The following is a 26,040-nucleotide window of genomic DNA, read 5'->3' on the forward strand; positions in this document are numbered from 1 at the left end:
AAGTGGTAATTGAAATAAGAAGTCTAGGTGGTCATTTGGATGATGATACTATTAATAAAAAATATTTAAGAACTTTGCTCCCCATTTATGCTATTAGAGTTTCAGCCATCCAAGAGCTAAGGTGTATACTAGGAAATACACTAACCTTTGAAGAAATAGTGGGAAGACTTACTGCATTTGAGTTGTCCAACTTTGACAACTATAGACCTGAGCATCTTGAATCTACTTTCAAGGCTAAGCTAACATTGAAAGATACTAAGAAGGTGAAATCAAAAAAGGAATGTAGTAAAGGAAAACGTGCATCTAGTGATAGAAACATAGACGAGGAAGATGTGGAACAATTGGAAGCACTACTTTCTAGAAGACTCCATAGAGGCAAAGGTAAATTCAAAGGTAAGATCCCTATAATTTGTTTTAATTCCAATGAAGTAGGTCATATTGCTGCAAGGTGTACATAGAAGAAGAACTACAAAGAAGGAAACAAGTACAAGAATAAAAGAGAAGATGGTAGCATAGATTACAAGGACAAAGGCAAAAGATGCTATATTGTTGAAGAAGATTCTAGTGAGAATGATGATGAAATAGTCTATGCAGCTATGAAGGATGAATCAGATGAAGATGAAGATGAGGCAACAATACTAGTGACTCGTGTGAACAAGAATGACAAGTGGATCATAGACAGTGGATGCTCACATCACATGATAGGAGACACAAGTAACTTTATTACCTTTATTCAATATGATGGAAATAGTGTTAGATTTGGAAATGATGCTCCATGTCAAATCAAAGGAAAAGGTTCAATTAAATTTACAAATAAAATTTCATGTGATAATGCATACTATGTTGAAGGATTGAACTACAATTTGTTGAGTGTATCACAGTTAGGCAATGTAGGTTGCAAAGTAGAATTTGGAAACAAAACTGCCAAAATATATGACATTGATGGAAATCTGATAGGAAAAGGTGAAAAAACTAGAAGTAATATGTTTTACCTAGATATGGACTTGTCTTGTTGTTAAATTTGATGATGTGTGGTTATGGCATAAAAGGTTGTGTCATGTTAACTTTGACATTTTGATTAGTATCAGTAAAAAGAAGAAAGTCAGAGGTTTGCCCAAATTGAAGAAGTCTAAAAACACAATGTGCAAACAATGTCAACTAAGAAAGATTACCAAATCAAGCTTCAAAAGCAAAACCTACACTTCCAAAGTAGTTCTAGAACTAGTCCATACTGACTTATGTGGACCAATAGAAGTATAGAGCTACCTAGGAGATAGATACATAATGCTATTTGTAGATGACTATTCCAAGATGATGAATGCCATGTTCTTAAAGCAAAAATTTGATGCATATCAAATGTTTAAGTGGTAGTTGGCTAGGGTTGAAAAAGAAACAAGAAAGAGTCTGAAGTGTCTAATATCAGACAGAGGAGGAGAGTTTACATCAAAATAATTTGAGATATTTTGCAATGATAAAGGTATCAAAAGATAAAAATCAACACTAAGAACTCCCCCATAGAATGGCATTGTAGAAAGAAAGAATAGATCAATGATAGACTATGCCAGAACATTGATGGTGGAGAAAAATATTGCTCTAAAGTACTAGAGAGAAGTTGTAAGTACTATTGTTTACACAATGAATAGAGTCCAAGTCAAGAAAGGAACAAATTCAACCCCTTTTGAACTATTGTATGGTCACTCACCTAATGTAAAACATTTCAAAAAATTTGGCTGCAAATGCTATATTCTTAAAGATACTAGAAATGGAAAGTTTGATGCAAAAAGTGATGAAGGCATATTCCTTGGATACTCCACTAGAAGCAAAGCATATAAGTGTTTGAATACTAACAATAATAAGATTGTGGAGAGTGCAAATGTAAATTTTGATGAGCATGTAGAAGTCCAAGTTGATGAATCAAAGCAACTAGTAGATTATAGATCCTTTGTATACTTCTATGAAGGAATACTAATTGAAGATGAAGCTGCCAATCAAGTTGGGAATTAGCAAAAATATTCAGTATCACTTGAGTCACAACCAGTGAATGTCGAGCTGCATTCAGAAGATGAGTTGCAGAATGAAGAAAATGCATATTCTAATTTTGAAAATAGTACACATGAAAGAGATGATGAAATATCAGATGGAGAAGAGTAAAATGACTCTATAACTGAAGGACCAAATATGGAAAGAAGAACAGAACCAAGACTAGCTAAGTATGTGAGAAGACATCACCTTGAAGAACAAATCATTGGTGATAAGGATGCAAGACCAATGATAAGGAAAAAAATAAGGAATGAATCATGTCTACTAAGCAAGTTTGAGCCCAAAATAGTGAAAGATGCACTACAAGATGATAACTGGTATAAAGCCATGGAAGAAGAGATAGATCAGATTGACAAGAACAAAACCTAGACCCTAGTTCCTAAACCAGCTAATAAGAATCTAATTGGTACCAAATGGGTCTTTAGGAATAAACTTGATGAGAATGGTGAGATAACAAGAAACAAGGCTAGACTAGTCTGCAAAGGCTATGCACAAGAAGAAGGACTAGACTATGGTCAAACATTTGCCCCTGTTGCAAGAATGGAAGGAGTAAGAACACTACTTGCATATGCTTCTTACAAAGGTTTCATGGTCTACTAAATGGATGTAAAGTCTACTTTTCTAAATGGTATACTAGAAGAGGAATTCTACATAGAACAACTAGAGGGATTTGTTGATGACATCAACAAGGATATGGTTTGCAAACTACATAAAGCACTCTATGGTCTAAAGCAAGCACCTAGAGCATGGTATGAGAGATTGCACAAATATCTTGTGAAGATATGATTTGAGAGAATAAATGACAAAAAAAACTTGTATATCAAGGTAGAAAAAGGTAAAGACATTTTGATATCTGAAATCTTTGTTGATGATATAATATTTGGAGGAAAAGATATTCTATGCAAAGATTTTGCTGATCAAATGAAACATGAGTTTGAGATGTCAACGTTTGGAGAACTCAAATTCTTTGTTGGATTGCAAGTACATCAATTGAAGCATGGCATATTTGTGACCCAATCAAAATATATAAAGGGGATACTCAAGACATTTGGATTAGAAGACTCAAAACCAGTGAGCACACCAATGGTAACAGGATAGAAGTTATCAAAGAATGATGAGTCAGCTGAACTAAATCAAACATTGTATAGATCAATGAATGGAAAGTTGCATTATGTTGTACATAGTAGACTAGACATTACATTAGCTATTGGAATAGTGGCAATATTTTTTGCAAATCCAAGGGAAAATCATCTAATGGCAGTAAAGAGAATACTAAGGTACCTAAAAGTAACTGATGACTTTGGCTTATAGTATAAGAAGAGTGAAAAATTTGAGTTGAGAGCCTACACTAATGCAGATTGGTTAGGCTATATTGTTGACAAAAAAAGCACCAGTGGGAGGACCACTTTTCTTGGGAAGAAGACTGATTACTTGGACTAGCAAAAAGCAAAGTTGTACCTAATAGTCAATAGTAGAAGTTGAATATGTTGCGACTGCTATCAACTGCACTAATATTGTATGGATCAAACATCTATTGTAATGTATGAAGGAAGAGGTAAATGAGCATGTGATAGTTTATTGTGATAATACAAGTGCTATCAACATATCAAAGAATCTTGTAATGCATGCCAAAACCAAGCATATTGCAATTAAGTATCACTATGTAAGAGAATTGGTGGAAGACAAACAAGTGAGGATGGAATATGTTAGTTCAAAGGAATAGATTTCTGAAATCTTCAAATAAGAACTACCTAAAGATGCTTTTGAGTATGTTAGAGGTAAGTTAGGGGTGATAACCCTAGTTAAGGCTACTTAAGATAAACCAAGACTGTCGTACATAATATGAATTGATTGTTGAAATATTACACATTGATGCAGAAGCTGTATACTTTAAGATCATGCCTAAAGTAATCAAAGTGATGAAATTCCAAATCAGTCACAAGCAAGGTGATAGAGGAAGAAAATGAAAGAACTTATAAAAGCTACACTTGCATGTTAAGATGCTAAAACAATACATCTTTGGCATTGTTGCCAAAGAGGGAGAAGTAATAAGAAACTGATCAATAGTTGAGGGAGAAGAATGAGGAAGATGATAATAGTAGAAGATGAGCAATGCATGCAGAGGGAGAAATAGTATAAGAAGAGTGGATAGGAAATAAAAAGGATACAATAGCTAAGAGGGAGAAGTAGAGGTAAAGAAATCAGGATAGTAGATCAAGAGAAGAAGATGTGAAAACTGATGATAACACAATTTCTTTTTGGTATTTGACTTACTACTCTAACCTAGTTAGCATTTTGATAACATGGTTGAATAGTTTGGTCTGATGGTTGATCAATTTGGTTTGACATCAATGCCAAAGAGGAAGATTGTTGGAAAACTAATTGAAAAAGGATTACTGTCAAAGAGGGAGATTATTGAAAGAAGGAGATTGTTGTTAAAAGAATATTTTTAATCATTGTTTTGTCATTGATGTTGAACTTTCTATTAGCTAGAACGACAATTTCTTATAAGATCCATGTACTATCACTTAGTTGATTGATGAAGAGGATTTAATCAACAAGATGTAACAAAAACACCTAAGGGAAAGGTTGAGTTATGGATTTGTAATAAAGTGCAAGGATCAGCTAAGATAATCGTTAAATGATGTATTGATAACATATTTCAAGATACAAAGGTTGGTCACACTTAGAAACTTTGGAAGAATAAGTTGGAATAAGGTTGATTGCAAAGCTTAACTGAGTTCGTTAGTGAGTTTCGAGCAAGTTAGTTCAAATCGAGAAAATTTTTAGTTAGTGCCAAGAAAATGAAAAATCTAGTGTGTGCTGAGTGATATAGAAGGAGCCAAGTGTGTTCAGATGCCGAGTAAAGTAATAGGTGCCAAGCATCAGAAAAACTTGATGCATGCCAAGTGAATCCATAGTAGGTGTTGAGCATCAATAAAGTGTAGTTGATGCCGAGTAACATAGTTTGTGTTGAGCACCAAAATTTCAATAGTGTTGAGCTACTAAATTATTGAAAAGTCAAAGATTCGCCAAATTTAAGCTGACAAGTTTGTTACCTTGAATTTTGTGAACTAGTTGGAGGATAATGACGATGAGCTAGTGGTATAGAATTCTATGTAAACCATTCTTGAGCAAATTCAAGAGGATTCTTCATGAAGTTTCTAGAAGAAACAAAATGTGGGTTAGATTCAATGAATCCTACCTAATCCATTCGAACTAAAATCAAAGGAGGAAAGAAATGAGTGGGAAAAGAAATTCCAAACCTCTATTTAAGGAGTCATAGACCAAGAAGTAAGAGCTGCTGGTGTGCCAAATTGTGAAGTGGTTGAAGGGTGTCAAGAAAAAGGCATCTAGGAGAAGGAAGAATAGAGCACAGAGACTCTGCTTCAATTAGTGGTCAAAAGGAAGATTGCACTAGTACATTGAGTATGAAGGCTCAAGAAAACCAAGCTTGAAAAGAGGGCAAGTTTTCAAGAGTCACATAGACTGAAAGGCATGCAATGTTATGAGCTGAAAAGTGATATGAAATCTACAAGATAAGTTGTATGCTATAATTAGGTCAAAAGGCCTTGTTTTTACCCTATATAAATTGTATTAGTTAGGGTAAAATCCTATGGACTTAGGTTGGCTTAACAATTATTTGTAAATCCTTTAAAGGGTGGCATTCAAAGTGAATGTTCTAAAGTCCTCTAACAAGGCTCACTTCTAATAGGATGGTTATTTCCTTTAACCAGGTCACATTTAGTAGTGTGTTGTAGCCTTTAACAAGGCAGGCCCTTCATAGGGCATCACTTCACAAGAGTGAGAATTTAGTAGCATGATGCTGGTGATTTTTCCCAAATTGGATTTCAACTTAAATCACTGTGTCATGTGTTGATCTTTTCATGTGTTATGCTTGCATTCTGATTTACAGTAACTTGCTAAATAGGAATGTTTAAGCTTGGATGAATGAATAATTTATTAGGTTCACTTTACATGATGAAAAGTTTGAATTGGACATAAAGACTTTGAATAACTGATTCAACCACCACCCCCCCACACACACCCCCCACCCTGCCCCCACCCCCCCCCCCCCCCCCCAATTATTCTAAAGCATTTCTAACACAAACAAGAATTTAGGTAAGGTAATCTCCTCTTTTCCACATTTCTTGGTATGTGAGTTTGTGGATAAGGCTTTACATGGAATTAATTTAACTTCTATGCTCCCAATACATGAGAGAAGTGAATTTTGTGAGGATGTATCTTGTGTTATGACTTGTAGTTGTTTTTCTAGCTTGATGTGTGTTGGGGACTTTAACACTCCTTACCATCATTTAAAGAAATACGGGGGGCCTTTAGCATTATGATAGTATGCATGACTTAAATAATATCCTCCAAAAAATGGTTTAGTGGCCATTGACCTTAGTGGTATTGATAATAACCTCATTTGGGTGAGATAGATAATGTGTTAATTTTTCTAAGTTGGAATATCCTCCCATCCACCTCCCTACATGTGTTCCCCAAGACTATATCAGATCACTTCATGACTTTATTTTGATGGGAAAGGAACAACATTTAGGGCATTAAACCTTTAGAACATGAGATCATTTGGCATGATAGAGATATTGCCTTCTTCCATAGATCAGCTAAAAAACATAAGAAGATAAAGACAATCACTAGATTATTGGATGATAGGGTCAAGAGATTTTAGAGGAGGAACTAGGTAGCTAAGCATCTAAGCATTTTCAATATAATTATAATTATAATTCACCCCCAAGATCTCACTAAGAGAGATGACCTCCTAAGGTGTATTATTCTGGTGATGAACAATGTGATGAATGAAGGCTTGGTGAAAAGACTTGAGATCGAGGAACTAAAGGTGATGTCTCTCCCCATCAGAGATTATAAGAGTCTAGGCCCTGATGGTTTTCCACTAGCATTTTTTGAAGAATTCTGGGATCTTGTTGAGTATGATCTCAACCATTTTGTGAGGGATTTCATAGACACGGGGAGATTTCTTAAAGAGATGAATAAGATATGGGAAGAAGCAAGAAGTTAGATCTCAATTCTATGGAAGTTTGTGTCAAATTATCATATTATCATTTACAAGAATTCATTTATTTGTGACAAATTATCATGTTTGTACATGAGTGTAGTATGGTCCTAAAAGTAAACATTATGAAAATATGGTTTTTAAATATCGATACCAAAAAAAATTATCATATGGGTACACAAATAAATTACATATTCAAAAAGTAGATTCTGAGCACTACAATTTCTATTTAAAATTTTTTTTTATATTCAATATCTAAATGCATCAAATTTTGACATCAATTAATAAGAAATTTCAAAAATATTAAAAACACTTCCACTTTGTTCTCAAAACTGAAACCCAACTTCTTGTACTTACCAACATACATTGTTTTTGTTTGAAGATTGGCAAATCACTAAGATGGGAAATTTCAAACCCGACAGGCTCTATAACACTTTCTACAAAATCCTATCTAGGATCTTTGTTAATATGCTAAAATCTCTCTTAAGAAAGCTCTTTAGTTTCTCCCAAAAAAGATTTGTTCTATGGAGACAAATTTTGGATGATTTTGAATGTGGTCATTACTTTCCATGAAGTTATGTATTCTATGGAATGAAGCAAGAAGCATGTTATGGCCATGAAGCTTGACATCTCTAAAGCCTATGATAAAGTGAGATGGGATTTTCTTTATGACATCCTTGAGCATCTAGACTTATATGGGAGATTCTTCTTAGTAGTTAAAGAAATAGTTAATTATGTTTAGTTTACTATGCTCTTTAATGGAACCCTAGGAAATTTTTTTAACACCACAAGGGGAGTGAGACAAAGGGATCGCCTATCCCCTTATCTATTCATTATTATGGTGGAAGTTCTTGGAAGGAATTTCTTGGCCATGGCAAATTGTAGGTAGTTAAAAGGAGTTAAACCAACCACAACTCTCCCTCTGAAGGTGTTATGAGAGTTTATGGATGACACATTCCTCTATGGGATTGTGTCCATTACGAAACATAGGTATTGGAAGAAGTTAGTAAGGGACTATGCTATTATGTTTGGCCAATATATTAGCTACCATAAGAGGAAAATCTACTTCTTTAATACCAAAAGAAGTTTGCAGGATAAAATTACTAATAAATTACAATAAACCAAGATGACCTCCTAAATAATTATTCAGGGTTCACTAGTAAATTTTGGTAAATATGTGACTATGTGACTATAAATTTTAGTCACACTATTAAAATTTTTAGGTATGTGACTAAATCTGATCACATTTAACCATTTCTTCGCAATTTACAAGTATAGGTGACTAATTTGGTCACTAGGTAAAATCACAAGATCAACCAAATAAAAATAATTAAATAAACTACTAGAGAAAGGACAAGATAAGTGATTGAATAATTAGTCACTCTTAATTAGTCAACTAAACATAAGTGACTAAATAAGTGATAGGATAATTGGTCACTTGAACTTTCTCTCTTCACATTTTCTAAGGCTTAGTTATTAATGAAATTATTTTATTTCATTTTCCATAGCTCATGTCCCTTGACCTTCTCTTTCTCATAGTAATCATGGTGTCACTTTGCATCTTTCAAGATACAAGATGCTTTGTTAAATAGATTGGGAGATTTTATTCACCATTTAGGCTCTTCGATCAATAATGCAAACTTATTCAATTTTCCTTTGTGAGGTATATCAATAAATGGGTGGATTAATAATTTTTTGGATCTAGACTTTTAGTTATTTATTCTAATATTGATAATCAAAAGAATTATATGATTTACTATTTTTAAACTATTTCTTATCTCATAGTACCTAAAAAAAAAGATGACTTGCATATAATATTAGACATTCAATACAAATAATATTTTTTAGCATGCCTGAAATCTTTAGCCCTTAAACATGCTACCTATTTTGAGGGATTATATCTTGATTGCACTTCCATTTCATTAAAAATTTAAGACAATCATTTCTTGGGATAATTACTTTCAATTCACACAAAATGCACAAATGTATATTTGTGAAAATACACTTGTATATGATTTTAATAGTTATTTATCTATAATGTCTCATACTTATTGATTGAAAAGATCTATTAGCACTCAAATGTGTCAAGAATGTTTTATTGATGCTGAAGAAGAGTGAAGTTGAAAAATTAAAGAGACATGACCATTTAAAATTCTATAAAAATGTTGAAGTAAAATAAAATTGAAAAATAAATGATAAATAACCATTTAAAAGTTAAAGAGTGAAAATTTAAAAACATTTAAAGTATAGTTTAATATTTAATGATTTATAACTTATAATTAAATTAGGTAAGAAATATTAATTTTTTTTCACAATTAAAAATATATTTAATCGTATTAATAATAAATAATTAAATTAAAATAATGTAAATGTTAGTTTTTTAAATATAATAAATATAATTTATAATTTATTAATATTGTTAGTCACCAAAGTCAATTGTGAGAGGAGATGCCAAAGTGAAATTAGTAAAGAGGGAAAAAATGAGCTTTTAATTATTCTAAAAGTTTTCCATGTGAAGTGAGGTTAGGGTTTCATATTTATTGTTCTCAATTTCTCTATGATAGAGAACAAGTTATAAGATTGACTATTGTAGATGGTGTATCACACTTCCAAAGGAGTTTAACAAAGGTGCTAAAATTAGATTCATCTTTATTCTCAACATATTCTTAGTGGCTTTGTTTGTGGCACATTATTGTATAGAAGTAAGAAAGAAGACAAGTGCATTCATAAATATCTTACCTATGCATTAAACAACAAACTAAGAGATAGGGTTTTGAATTTTGATCATAAATCCTCCCCTAACATATATCTATTTTTTTTATTGATTGAATTCATTCACATCCTAACTATTGAAAAAAATTGATATTTCAATTCCACACCATCTGTATGTTTTCTATGGCTTGTGTAACTTATCTTCTTTCATTAAATTCTATTTCCTCAAGCCCATACCATAGAGACATAAGGAATCTTTTGTTATAAGAAAGGAAAATTTCATTAGTACATATTATCTTCATTCAATGAAGAACTACCTATTCATTACATTATCTTGATGCATTACTTTCTTACTTTCTTGAAGAATCCTCATAACAATAACCCATCCTTTTTTATTTTTATGGTTCATGATTCCAACTACACATCACTATCTCTTCCATTTCTTTACCACTATATTTAACATGAGTAGTGATTGTTCCTTAATTAACATCAAACATCTCCTATCATCATTATGTTTCAATTATTGTGTTTTGTTGTATAATTCATTTTTCGGTGTTGAATATTCATTGTGATGTCATTATCTTTTCTTTATTTTATATGTTTATTTTTTCCAATGTTGTACATGGCTAACCACAAGATGAAAAAAGCCTTTTTATGCATTTTTATGTTACTCTTGTTTCTACTATTCTAGGTATATTGGTCACCTTTGATTTTTAATATCTCATTTTAATTTCTCTTCACACCTCCATTGCAATGTTAATTTGTATCTAGAATAAGTTTTATTTAGTTATATGTTTGATGAGAAAAATTAAAATGACAAATATTCTCTCTTTTAGCATGAAATGTAAAACATTAGTTTGTGTAAGACTAAAGTGGATTAATGAATTCATTATATAATTTTTTTTTAAAACTCAAAATATAAAATTTGATATTGTTAAAGGAAGATTATAATTTTAATGTTGTTAATTAAACATTTATCTTAACAACTTCATATAATGCATACACTTCTAGAACATCTATCATCATAATGAAATTGGAAATTTTGCTAATATATTTGTTTCTAGCATTGCAATAATATAATTTTAATATGTTTTAATAATTATTTTTAATTAATATTTCTTGACATATTTCACACACACACACACACACACACACACACACAATTTAATCTATAGAGTCTACCCACCTAATCAAAGTAAATGTCTAATGTTGATAGTCTTCAGGAAAATAGAAAATTTGGTAGGTTCCTTTTAGTCACTAGTTTTTGGTCGATCGGTCACCTACCAACTCTATCATTGTAGGTTCAACTATGCTCAACAAGAGGTTCAAGTTTATCATTGACATCTATAGATAGAAGGTAGGTGAGTTATGTCTCTAATTCTTTTAAAGGGTTTTTCTTATTTCTCATTGCACCACTGTAACTTACATTTGTAGGGATTTAGCCCCTACTCACCAAGGTATATAGATTGCAAATTCCATAGGAGGAATTTGTTTTTGCTATAGATGATAATTGGTTTTGAGCTTTCTAGATTAGTATTGATTTTAAACAAAAAAGAAGATTTAAAACATGTTTTCATTCCTTTCTTTGAACCTACAATCTTGCTTTCTTACATCATTGAAATTCATCCCTAACCATTAAATATTATTTTAGATGCTTGGAGTGTGGTATTGTCTTTCTTGTATATGCTCATGGTATACATTTAATTTGACTTTTAGTCATACCCTAGCAAGAGAAAGAGGAAAAATCATTAAAACTAGTATTCCTTTTAATGGACCCCTTATTTCATTATAATAGTTGGTGTTTTTCATAGGGTCAGCTAGATGGACAAGATGGCATTGGAATTTACATCAACAAATATTATTGAAAAAGGCATATATGGTGTCATTTGTGAATATGTCACTCACATATGTACAAAACCAATCATATTCAATATAAATTCAAATGTAATACCACATTAAAGGAAACCCCCACCTCTAAGGTTGAGGTTATGTTAAGTTATTCCCCACCACCTACCTCAATGTTGGTCAAAGTAGAAAAATGGGAGATGAAAACCACTAGTATTTTTTTTTGAAACTGAACCCTTTGTGGATATTAATGACAAATATCTTCATACTACTATAATTAATAATTCTATGATAGAAGGGACAATAATAACATATTAGCATTCAAAGGACATTGAAATATAATATGGGAGAGAAGGAACATTCAAATTATAGTAGCAATTTGTGTCAACTATAGAGCTATGATGTAGCTTGGAGAGTTAAATTTATTCATTTGTATGTATGGATGTCTTAACTTTGAATCTATTCTTGTTCTAAGTTTATTATTTTATGCAAACTAAGATAAACATTTCAGACTATTTTGAATGTGAGAGGGAAACCCTTTAATTTAATTTTTGTACTTTTCCTGTTATTTTCAATGGATACTAAACATTGAAACTAACATTATTCTTGGTATTATAAGATGCTTTCATATCATGGGACACACATGTTTCAAATGGATCTCACACAAGTAACTTTTTTTATCATCATTTCCTTTCTAAACTATTTTTGGCCCATAAATAACAATGAATTAATGATGTTTAATTTGACATGCAAGTTATATGTGGAATTTTATCACCAACTTAGGACAGAAGAAATGGACCTAAAGGTGGATGTAGCTAGGTTGAATGTTGCAATTAAGGAAGCTAGATAAAAAGAAATAAATGAGAGAGTAATTTTGTTTCTTCATAAAGTAGTCCAAAGTGAAATACAATGTACGATCTAACAAAGCATAATTTTAATTCTTAAAAAATAGTTCACAATGACACTATTTATAATAGATAAAGTGATGAATTTTTTTTTTACAATATTAAGTAGTTTTAGTGCACCTATTGTCAATGAATTCTTAAATCTAATACACCACCTACTCAAATTATCTTAAAATCTAGTAGCCATATAGAACAAGAATAATCCACATACCTTTTGACTTAGGCCACAAAATAGATTTATTAACGTACTTTTAGACACAAATTAAAAAGTTTATTTGCCATATCTCAAATTCATTATATGGTGGTTTGGAATAGTTGCTTCAAAAATGGACTCTTATGGTTCAGCAATAGTCTTCTTTAGAACAACAAACTCAATGCTTTGATCATAAATTCTTTCTTGAATTACTCATACATATATTTTCAACTCTATGTTGTTCTTAAAAGCCAAATTCCCATATTCAAGTTTTTGATCCTCAATTTATGGTATCTCACCATATAATTTGTTTCCATCCAATCCTATGTAAATTAATACATCTCCACTATCAAGATCATCTTGGTAGCATACTAATGCCATAATTCTTATAGCCACCTACACATTCCCTTGCTTCAAGAACTCAACTCCACTATGTATCTTGTGATGAATACCCACAATAGAGAGCTCAATCCTATAATGAAACTAGTCTCCAACTTCCAACCCTAGGACCATACCCACAATTTGATATACAAGTTTTTATCCTTCAAAATCATGGAAGCTATTAGATCTACAAAATAATGAGTTTCATTTAGATAAGAGTTTTTGACACTAGCTTCTTCTTCATGTAACATTCTCCTACAAAGAGCTTTAAATTATGATAAGGTTTCTCCAACCTTTCCACATGTTGGTGGATTTTGAAACAAATGATCTACAATTCCAATATATTTTAAATGGAGATATTTTGGGGACCCCAACTATCTTCAAAGAAATATTATAAGACTTCCTTATAAATTTATTAAATGAATTCACTTCATTCCTTCTAAATATAGATAACCTTGGCACATGAAAGTTTCTAAATTTGTGCATGTCATTTCTTTCCATCATCATTGGCAACTGATTCACATCCCTACTTTTTGGTAGCCACCTTGTAAGTTTGAAAGCCATTACATTTGACTTGAGAACATTGAGCAAAATGATGTGATTCTTTAAAGACTTGTGTAGAGGGAAATAATTTTTCTTTTTCCCTTTTACCATTCTTCTCTTTCTTTACTAATTCAAACCTCCTCTTCCTAGGATGACAGATTTTGTCAAAATTTAGTTTTTGATTGTCAAATTCAACTCCTAAAGTATGACTCTCTTTTTTATAGAAGGTGCAACAACAGTAGCTACAAATTTTTTATGGCAATCCTCTTTGATTATTAGAGGTGCATTACTCCCATGAGACATAGGAATTTCTCAATAAGTAGAGATACACTAGGTGGGATATATTACCACAAGGAAAAAGTAGTTAAATTGAATAAATTACTCCTTGTAGGAATTGCAAGTTATCTTATTCAAATTAAGTGATCTTAGACTTGCTAGTCAATTCTTTCTTGTGTTGTTCTGTTCTCTTTGGTATTCAATAAAATTTTTATGACTCTTTTAGTGTAAATAGAACACCTGCAATTGAGAAGTGCATTAGATATTTTTATCTTAGGATTTTCACTAATGAGTTGAGACTGTATGTGGTTAAGGAATGGAATCTAGGAAACCATAGAATATGCAACACATTGGAAGAAAATAGAAGTAATCTCTTAAATTTAAGAAGATTAAAAAAAACAACAAAAATATTCTTAGTGGTGTGACAACTATATCTAGTAGCTCATAGCATTTGGAGATGGAAAGCTTCAAAAGTGGTAGTCCAACTTTCTTGGTTATCAAAAGCCTTAAGGAACAAATGATGTTTCAAAGTGTCATCAAGATCATCAGAGGTGTTATCACATTTGTGTGTAGGGTATGCATAATAATTTCTGTCAGAGTGATAAGTTTTAATTTGCATATGTTGTCTGAAAAAATTATTAAAAATAAAATGAATATTAATTGCTGGAATATGGTGTAGGAGCACCTTAGAAAGCAACAAAAGGTTAATAAATTTTACTAAGGCATAAAATTGAATGTAACTTATGGAGTCATGTAAATGGTCAAATTATGATAAACTATGTTTACATGGTCTTATGTTGATGAATCAAATGTAAAGGTTTCATAAGTTGGTCAAAGTGTAGAGAAATCACATAAAATTAAATTTTAGAAAGATTATGTCACAAACTGAATAGAAGAGGTAGTTGCAATTGGTTATAAAGTAGTTCATGAGTGTTTAATTAGTAAGAGTCACTTATGGTTTTCAAAAAAATATAATAAGTTCCATATGTTCTCTCATAGAAGAGGAGGGTAATAGAAGAGGCATGAAAAATGATCATGAATCGATAAGTAAGAAAGAGGAATTGCCATAATATCAAAAATTTCTGGACTTTCTATGTCCCAATACTAATTCTATGGCTTTGAATATCTTGTTCTATGAAGATGATGTTGTTTAGTAAAATCATTGGTTTATTCTCTACAAATTTTGAAGTCATTAGAATACTCACTTCTAGTATGATAATTGCAACCAATTCAACTTGGTTATGAAGGAAATTTTTAATGTTAAAACAAATGATTTGGTTTTGATCAATGTAGTATCAGTTTTTGGTCAAGAAATTGGTATTTATTCAGGTAAATGAATTTTTTTCATTTCATTTGGATTGGACTTGTGAAATGTTCCCATGAATGGTATTAAGCTAGTTGGTTTATTGCAAGAATCAAGTTCAATTCTTTTTCACAACCCCATTTTGTTTGGTAATGTTCTATATAAATTGAAGATGGGTTGGTTATTGAATTTGCTTGAAGTGGATGCATATATTTTGTTTTTATATCTGTCTGTTGGATTGAAACCAAATCATACATGTTGAATGCACTAATTAGTATCGGGCTTTGTATTTTCAAATGACATGGCATCAGTATTTTAATAGAATCTCTAGTGGAATATGGTTTCATTTTGGTCATAAAGATATGCAAAAAATTGGTTTTTATTATATTACATGCATGGTGTTGAATTCCTCTAAAATGCTTTTCTCAGTCATGTTGATTGAACCAATTCTAACATTGGAGATTTTGTAAAGAAATTCCTTCAAGTGGATCATCAAAATGTAAATATTTGTAGTAAAGAATTTGTTGATTTGAAATAAGTCACATGTGATCTATTTTTAATGGTAGTGTTGATTTAATTGAAGTTTGGAAGTGGGGCTTGGTAAGGCATGCTCTAATATATTTTTGTCAATCCCATGACAATAGATATCAATACCAAAGTAAAAAGAATATTTTACAACTTAACCATTAGACTTTTTTTTTTTTTAATGATTTGCAAATTCTAATTATGAAGACTTCCATTGAAGCAATTTTCTTAATTCAATCTATAGTAAAAGATATGAAGGTCTAAGTATGGCTCTAGAATTATGCAAAATTTTGTAATATGATAGAGCTTCATGGCATGTGAATTAATTTTTAATGTTATAAGAACTATGAGAATCTATGGGAATATTGTTGAACTTGTGAAAATGAATTAGCGAATGAAGGGCTTAGTGTGTTAAGAGGACATGGTTTGTTTCTTTAAGTGGTAATAGGATTTTACCATATGTGTTAATGGTTGAGTAGAATACCAATATGTGCAGCCTAAACATATTTTTGGTTTATGTGACATTGCTCTTCACATTTGCATATTTAGTGAAAGTTTGACATAATTTGGATATTCTCTCTACATCAAAGTATTTATTTGTTTATTATCTATGCATTTAGTTGAGGCTTTTGCATGGAGTATGTTGCACATGCCATGCAAAGTTTGTGAAGTGACCACACAAGCTCTTAGGATCCCTACACAAGGATAAATGACAGGGGTTTGAAATCAAGAGATGGAACACTGAACTAAACTTCAAGATATGTATATGTTATTGTGATCTCCTTAGGCTTCTTTCTAGGGGAAAAATTAAAATATGACTCAGAAATTTTAGAGATTTTAAAAATCATACGTATAATATTTCCAAGGCTAACCACTACGTGTTATATACCACGATAATGAGCAAGGGCATAAAAATTCTAAAGAGAACTATCAATTCATAGGTTTGGGCTTGAGTATTAGTACAATTACATTGATTGAACAATGTTGGTTCATTTTATATTGGGAAAAAGTACTAATACATGTTTAATGAATTCATTAACTAATTTCCACATTTAAAAGAGCAAGCATGTTTTGAAAATGTTTGGACCTTATTTTACATTGAAAATATCTTAAGAATGTTCATGTTCCAACATCATTCTACTTTGATTTTATATATTTATTGTCATACGTTTTCTTATTTTTACATGTTATGCAACACAAGTTGAATTTGTAGGAAATAAAATGAAGGAAAAATGTCTTTTGTAAGGGGCTTCTGGCAAGTTTGAGATGAGAGGTGCAAAATCTTTTAGATTGAGATTTGAACCTGTGCTTGATAGAATAAAGGTATTAGAGGGTCCACATTTTCTCTTGTGTTATCTTAGGTCTTTAAGTGAGTGTAAGTGAATTATAACCAAATAGAGACTAATCTTGTTTCTATTAGGTTGTGGTAGAGTACCAAATCAGAGTGTCATTTGGAACAACACTTCTTGATTCAATTTCTATTGTCTACACAGTAATCATTGCTATTTTCTCTAGTAAAAGGTATTTTCCCATATTTATCTTTACCTTTTGAGCTATAAATAATTTTATAGATTAAGCCATGCAAAGTTTGATAGTTGGTAGATTGTATTTAGAATTATAGCTTACAATTTATATGTTTTCTAGTTAGTGCACATGCAAAATATGTAACTCCATACCTGATATGAGGAATGATATTGTATTCAATCATTAAAGCTCTCTAAAAAACTTAATAAAACTATATATACTAAGAAAGAATGAAAGGCCTGATGTTTATTTTTAAAATATTTTGAAATTGGTTATCTTGATAGGAAGGATGACAATTGTGGAAGACAATGAAGGTCCTATGATAATCTAGAATTAGGTGGGTCATACAATATAGGATGTAATATTTTTATCATCTTATTCTGGTAATTTTTTTGAAACATGTTCCTTATTATATGTCATTTTCAATTTTATTTTCATATCATGCTTCTGAGTTTGTATTTTTATGGAATAAATGTGTGGTGTTCCTTTAGAAGGAGAGTTTCCAAGCATATAAATTATGAAATCTCACTTTTAGTAACAAATATGCATGCATAAAATTACAATATTGTATTCAAGAATGGCTACCAAAAGTCTAATGAAAAAATATATAATACATTATCTAAGGTTCTAGCAGGGACATTACAATCATGGTGGAATAATATCTCTTTCTCTATTTAGCAGGAGGATTTTATTTGTATTATGTATGACTAAATAATATTGAATCATATTATGTGTATAGAAATATATGCCTAGAAGTGTTTATTTTAGTTGGAGGTTTACAAATTGTAGCATGATTGCATAGTGGACTCTGTAACATGATTGTCACATGAAATCACTTATTTTCCTAGTGTCCTAATGTCCTTCATTACCAACAATAGCTCCATTATACAATTTCTTTCCTGATATCAATTGACTTTGTAACTTCTTTTAATTGCAATGTCAACATGACTTACCCATGACACAATTCCACCACTAGTGTTAGCAAACTATTACTTGAATTGCATTTATCTCATAAATTTTGTTGTAAGTGGATCTTCACTTAAACTATATTTTATATAAAAATTTAAAAGAAATATATAATTTATTTACTATTTAGGTTTACTAAGTCAAAAACATCAAGAGCCAAGTTCAAAGTATGCAAACCATGATTTCTATAGTCAATAGGTGGTTGTAGTTGCTGATGAAGTTTTGTTAAAGACCATTAAAGTGTACTCATCACTACCAAAGTTTTGTCAAAGATGGACTTGTTGAAGTGAATGTATCTACTGACAAAGTATGATAGTAGGAGTGGCTGGAAATTTTAGTAGATGGCTAATAAGTTATAAGTAATTTGACTTTGATGTGATAATGGCTACAAAAGGAAGCATCTTGTTGTAGAAGTTAGTGCAATGCTATGGAAGTGCATTATTTTTTTTTGCTAGTTGCTAGCATGGAGAAAGGTCATTGACTTAGTTCTTATCAATATGGATGATGACCAATAGATATGCCATGTTTTTCAAACAACTAAGATGAAAACTAATTGGCATTGCCAATCTTCTTTAAAAGCTATGTAGGGAAATAAAATAAATAATTATAATTCCCAAATGATAGCTATATGGATATCACATTGCCTAGACAATATCCATCCATATTCCAGATTAGGGGACAAAACTCTTTTATGACGTTTGTTTGGCCTGTACAAGATAATCTCTATTGTACTATGAATGCCCAAAGCTAGAATCATGAGAAGAGAAATGCCAAAATGAAGTTAGAAATTTGTTGGATCTTTGTAGGATGCTATAAGACTTAATTCATTTTCTATTTGGAGGTGGTAGCATACTCCAGGTTGCGTGTGCCCAACATGACCAGATAGTTGAGTAACAAGAATTTGACTATTTGACACACTGTCAACACATTCATACTTATTTTTGAGTCAAATCTGCATTCTTTCAGCATGCCAGAGTCTACAGTAAATCTAACCATAGGAATTATTAAAGATGTCTCTACTACATTTGTTGTAAAAAATCAATTTCCTTTTTCCTAAAGTTGCATCCTCAAAAGCACTATTTTTCTCTTCAATTTAGAATTTCCCATGTAAAGAAAATATAATTGTTGAGGGTTTTTGAAGCTGATCTTGAGCCTAGTCTACTTCAAACTAAGAAGTAAAAATATATAAAATTGATCCTTCCTCTTCTTTTGCATGCATAAATATTAGCAATTAAAAAATCTATATTTTATAGTAGAGATTTCTGAGTCTCCTACCTCATTTAAAATATACATAATGTTAATATGTACAAGAAAATTCCTCCCGCAACATGATAAATTACATAACCACAAAAAATCTGATAATGTACTTAAGTTTGTTCTATTTTACTGCCAATATATGGATATTCCAATATTTAAAATAAACATATTTTATGTCTGTGGCAAAGGAGTTATCCCCTCTTCTACATTTTTCGTTGTTGAACACTATATATATGTATTTGTAATATCAACCATGTATATCAAGATTCTAACGGATGGTAGTGAGTGTAGTGTTTCGGAGACAATGACAAGATCTCCAACATTTGTCATAATTATGATTTGCACATTTATTTCAATACCTTCTCTTTGCTCCTCTTCTTCATTGTTTGTTGTTAAACACTGTATATATGTATTTGCTTGATATTAACCATGTATATCAAGTTTCTAATCGATGGTAGTGAGAATAGCATTTTGAAGACAATGAGAGGAACTCCAACATTTGTGATAATAATAATCTGCACATTTATTTTAACATCTTCTCCTTATGGCTTGCAGAGATCATTAATTACGGTGTCATACATAAAATTATTAGGGGAATTGTAGGTTTTATCATCTTAGTATATAATCTTCTCTAACTCATTTGTAGATTCCATCAATAAGGGTGTATCTATAAAAATACAAGGGGAATAATGTGCAGCTCATTTTGTCCAAAATTCAATGTACAAATTTTTTTATTGTTTAAATTATCAAGTCTGACTAACCTTCAATAGTGTTGTCCAGTCCAAGATAGAAAATTAGTTTGCCCTTATTATTAGATTCACATTCTATCTGATCCACGACCTCCTACAAACAATATGGAAATATGTGCCATGCTTGAAAGACAGTGTTTCAAACACCACATTTAGGACACATCGTCTAAGCTATCCCTCGTGGATTCCTTAGGAAGACTCATAGTGCTCTATGGTTCGATGGTATGGGGGCCTTCCCTTTCAGACTCAAATTGGGCCATGATCGAGTGCACCTACACTCTGCTCCTCCATTGCATTATTAGATGTCATAGATCCACCCCCATGATGTTATTTTGGTTGAGTTTGAAGCCCACCCATTTAGGCTTGTTGCCATTTTTGACTTGATTTGATTTCTCCACCATCTTTGTGGATTTGTAGACTCGGGTAAAGGACAACACAAATAACCTTACTTAGCCTACTACTTTTTAGTTGCTATTATAGACTCTGATCCAACCAATAAAGCCCATTGGTGGTATGTTTAGGCTACTATCCTACTAAGACAGTCTAGGATTGACATTGACCATCTCCCTCCCTACTAGTTCTCATTGGATTCTCCTGCTCATCTCCTCCCCTCTCGATAGGAGTTGAATGGTTATGTCAAACTTGACATCTCCAGGTATTATATTATACAGACCTTGGTTGATCATCTGGGGGTCTAAATCTAAGGATGACATTCTATATCAAGCACTTCTTAGATATTTGGGATGAGATTATTGTATGCCTTGACTGCTTACACAGACATTGGACACATACCCTACATATCTCCCTTGGTTCCTTTAGGGTGGGCTTGTACTATCATGTCCCCTAATTATGAAAATATGATAAATGCAATAAAATACTTATAATAATTATTTTAATAAACATATAAAATATTTTATATAATTATTATTACTACATACTAAGTTATTGAAGTAAACAATATATAAATTGTATAAGTTCATTATAACTTATAAATATAATATAATATTGAAGAATAAATAATAACATATTATTGAGATGATAAATAATCTAATAAATAATAAATAAGGATATAATACCAATAATATATACTTAAATAATTGATATATAACATAATATTTAATATTTATAAAGGGATAATATATTAGTAAATATATATTAATGAGATTAATTAATAACCAATATAAATTATTAAATTATGAAGAGTCATGATTGATGAGAAATAATCTATATAAGTATTAGAAGGAAAAGTCATTTAGGATTATAGAAAAATATATATAAATAGAATTGATAAGGAGTTTAATGAGGAAATCTTAAATGTTTCACATAGGAACATTACAGAAGCAATGGGAAAAAATTGAAAAGATTAAGAAATTGTAGACAAAGGTCATTACATGCACCGACTCTAGATCTAGGTCGATCACCATATTGCTAAAGAGGATCGGGTTTGTAGACTCAGTACTTTAGCAGAGGTAGAATCTTAGACCCACTTCCTTTTTAGATGCCCCATATACTACAAGATTAGAGGGAGATTTTATTATCTGTTTAGAGATTGCAGATCCATCTTAGAGTTCTTTAGGTATACAGATTAGCATTGCATTGTGCTCTATCTTTGTGAGTCCTTACAACTTTATGATCGTACTTTACAACTATCATTCCCCACGAGTCAAACCCATACACAGCTTATCATGATCTTCTTCTCATTCTTAGCTCTAGCTCAAGGTGTGAAGTGACCATGTAGTTTCCCTAACGTGGACCATTCTAGATCAATGAGACCCTGTAGTGGACTTCTTTGCAAGTGACACTCCTCTCCTAGCACTCAACTACACCATAGGGTCCTTGGTAGTCATTGACCATATTAGTCATTGTTCCATTTTTTCGCTTTGAAGATGGATACCTAATATTTTATGTGATATCTCCTACTTACTTCTTCATTTATTGTGCTTGTTCTTTTGTCAACACCGTTTGCTACTCCATTTGTTTGCTATGTTCTTGGTTGTAAGATTCTACTCTCATAGACCCAAGTTGTGCTCTCTTGTTGGAAATTAATAAAATTATCTTATCTTATCTTATCTTATTTATGCATGTGACTGAGCAAGTTTATCATATTGTATGTATGGCTAAAATGATGGAATTAATATCCTATTGAACTAAAATATAGATACTGTGATGTATTTTGCTATATTTCTTTATTGCTAGCATAGTTATGTATACAATTAACTATTGTTGCATATATATACATAGACATACATATTTTAAAAAAACATATGGCTTTATATGGATGAATCCAAATGAGTCCAAACCCAATACCCCGAAAATATGGAAAAATCTCAAACCTACATCCATAATGGAATCTAAACTAGCAACTTAGCCTAGATGCATAAGGCCTTTGGTGGTGAGTAATGATTTAATTTTTTATACACTTTTGCTTGTCTCTTTCTTTCTACTTTACAAGAAATTTAGCATGCATTGAAAAATTGTTCATTTTCACACATGCAAACAATAGTAATGTGTAGTATGGACATGGTTGAAGGTCCAAGGGGGATTTTGTCAATTATTTGTAGTCCTTCCATTTCCTAGTCCTAATTGGTACACTTCATATAATTGTTGTGCCACTATCATGTACTGGAGCTAAGCATATTTATTTGTCAGTAATTAGATTTAAAATATCTTGGATTTAAGTACTAGATGCTTATTCGTTAGTCCAAGATATCATAGTTAGAAATTCATAAGCCATATTGTTCACACTAATTCTATTATTTTTCTATTACATTCAATGAGGGTATTACTTGAACATAAACACAAAAATTAATAGGTTTATTTGTTTAGTCACATTAAAATATTCTATTTACTATAGATGCTTCAATTTTTTTATGTTGGAAAAGTCATAAGCCATACCATTCATTTTATTTCTGGTACAACCATCATGATTTTTCTGTTGCATTCAATGAGGGTATTACTCCAACATAAACACAAATATTCAGTGGCATTAAAATATTCTATTCACAACAACATCTAAATATACAAAGATGTCTTGAGTTTCCACATGTATGATGAAATGATTATAATTTTTTAGTAATGACATGTTAAGAAAACTTTTAATTATTATCATTAGTATTTCTATTCATATTGAGTCAAAGGGAAAATTAATAGTACGGTCCTCCATATTTTTTCTTCTTCTGTGATTATTCTTGTTTCATAACATATGGCACTCCTTTGATTCAGAGAGAGAGGGCTATTCATTTATTAGATGTATGTGCAATAATGCCCTTACTATTCTATATATATATATTATAACTGATTTGTATACTTCCATAACAATAAATGAGGGTGCAACAATTTTGGAGTAGATGTATGTAGAAAAAAAAATTGGCAAACTAATGGTAGTATTATCCTAGAGTTAGGAATATGAAATTGGTGATGGTTAACTATCATGGTTGTCACGACAAGTGCACTATCGGAGCAGGCAGAGAAAATTTTACAATGGGAAATTCATCCCATAAGAACTATCGAGGGTTATGAAATAGCCTAAAAGATTATAGTAGAACACTTAGAACATATTGCTCAAAAATTTGAGTTTAGTATTTTATGGGGTTCAAAATTGCATCCTTATTTTGAGTGCCATTCTAAAATTTTGAGTCAAATGGAGCCCTTATAAGTACTTTTAATGCACTTGTACCTGATCGTCATATTGAGGCCTATGAAGTGTCTTATATTTCTAATAACTTTCATTTATTATATCCATGTTTCCTATGATAATAAATTGTCATTTTGTGAAGTTTTTTCTGAGTATTGTTCAAATCTGCATTTTTGCTCAACTCTCAAACAACAATAGGAAGCCTAGTTTGCAATTGAATATCTTGCACCTGGTTATATTTCACAACTTGCTACTTTGGTATTATTTTTTATGCATATCGTAGAACTTATCTTTTAGTTTTTAAGTCATTTCTATATTTTTTGACTAGGTTTTGAATCCCTCAAAGTTGGTTGACTACTATTATCATACTAATGCATATTTCTTTGAATTCTGGGAAGCCCAGTTTGACCAGTTGTAAACTTGACCTAGTTGACCCAAATGAGAAAATTTCTTTTCCATTCCATTATAGAGGTCATACACTTGCTATATTCTAGATTTGAGAAAATAAAAAATTAGTTTGACTAGTTTTCAAATGTGACCCCAATTACAATTTGTAAAGATTTACTGGTGTCTAAAAATGGAGATTGATGGGCAACCCTATTCAGTATGTCATAAATCTGAATCTATGATTATCTGAACCAAATGGATTGTACCTTTGTTTTCTACTCTAAAAATATTTTATGTGTGGTAGTTTTTAAGTCTTGACAAATTTGTTTGCACATTTTCTAAGGTCCATTCCATTTGTGAAAATCACTATTCTATCAATGCTCCTAGTTCTGCAGCTTTGAGTACCCTACTTTGAAAGCTTCCCAAATGTGACTAGCTATTCATCATGATACCAAATAATATATTTGTACTCTCCTTGTGAAAATGAACTAATGTCCCTATTTTTGTTCCCCCAAGTGTCTGTTTGACCTATTTTCAAAGCCAAAATAAACACACTTTATCATGTTCTAACATGTTTGTTTGCAGAGAGTTTAAAGAAGGCAACTTTGACACTAAATATCTTTTGACCCATATCTTTTCATGAGACAAAAACCGATATGGTACAAGAATACAGAGCAAAGAATCACTATGTCAATTTTTAGAGCCCAACTATTTATTTCAAACAACTTTTAAAACCAATTTTAGAAGCTCCTAGATAGAAAATCACATTTTGCAAAAAGTGGTAAAATGAGTATGAAATGAAGATTCATTGGTCAAATTTGATATTAATTATTTCCATGTGTTGATTGATCATTTCAAAGGATAAGGTATTTCAGTTTGATTTTTTTTAGCCACACCCACTTTGGGGCCCTACTAAATCCATCAGGTGGATGTAATAGTGGGGAATTAAAAATGTCCAACAAGGAAAATTACAATAATTGAAAATAATTGTAATATTCCAACATGGAAGATACATAGCAAGTGATGTTGAAATAATTTTTTTCCCCTCCACCATAGTGGCTAGCACAAAGATGTATGCAAGAACATGATTATTTTGAAAGCATTTAATTAGCCCCTTGAAGCTAAGAAATTATATTGGATTATCACAATATTCCCTACCACATGATCAAACTTGTTAGGAAGATAACAAAATTTGGATGAGTATCTCTGCTTTCCAAGGAATTAAAAGAGTTGGTGACATAATCATCCTTTTGTTAAGGATTTTCGTTTTAGAGAGAAGAAAGAGATGAGAATAATTTGTTTAAGGCAACAATGGTGAATAAGAATGCAAAAATGGCATTGGAGCTTCAAAAAAAAGGCGCCCATTTTGTAGATATGGATCAATATAGAAATAGTGATGAAGATAGATATGAACATATAGAAAATGTAAAATCAGTAATAAAATAGATAGAAATAGAAAAAGAGCATACACAAGATAAACCAACCCTGGAGGAAAATCTTGAGAGAACCACTTTAGTAGAAGGTCTAACATCTCTATTTTTGAATAAATATATAGTTTCTAATCATAGTGGGCATTTTAGGTAAATGGGGCATGAGAAAATTGAGCCTCATGAGTCAAACTGAAGATATTTTGCTAATGGTGGCTTCTCAATTGTCATTTCCAAATCTCCTTCACTCTAAAAAAATTGTTAGAGTAGTTAATATATCGTCAACTACTATAGGTCAAAAGATATATAAAAGGATGAAAAATACCATAAAGAATTTG

At 31.2% G+C, this 26,040-nt stretch overlaps 1 pseudogene; it reads right to left on the reverse strand.

The window, feature by feature from the left end:
• Nucleotides 1-12,943: 12,943 nt before the first annotated feature.
• Nucleotides 12,944-13,996, reverse strand: LOC149547543 (uncharacterized; annotated as a pseudogene).
• Nucleotides 13,997-26,040: the final 12,044 nt, after the last annotated feature.

The sequence above is a fragment of the Cupressus sempervirens genome, chromosome 7 (genome assembly GCF_028749045.1).
Source record: "Cupressus sempervirens isolate cs-2001-9-10 chromosome 7, ASM2874904v1, whole genome shotgun sequence".
Taxonomy (NCBI): Eukaryota; Viridiplantae; Streptophyta; class Pinopsida; order Cupressales; family Cupressaceae; genus Cupressus; species Cupressus sempervirens.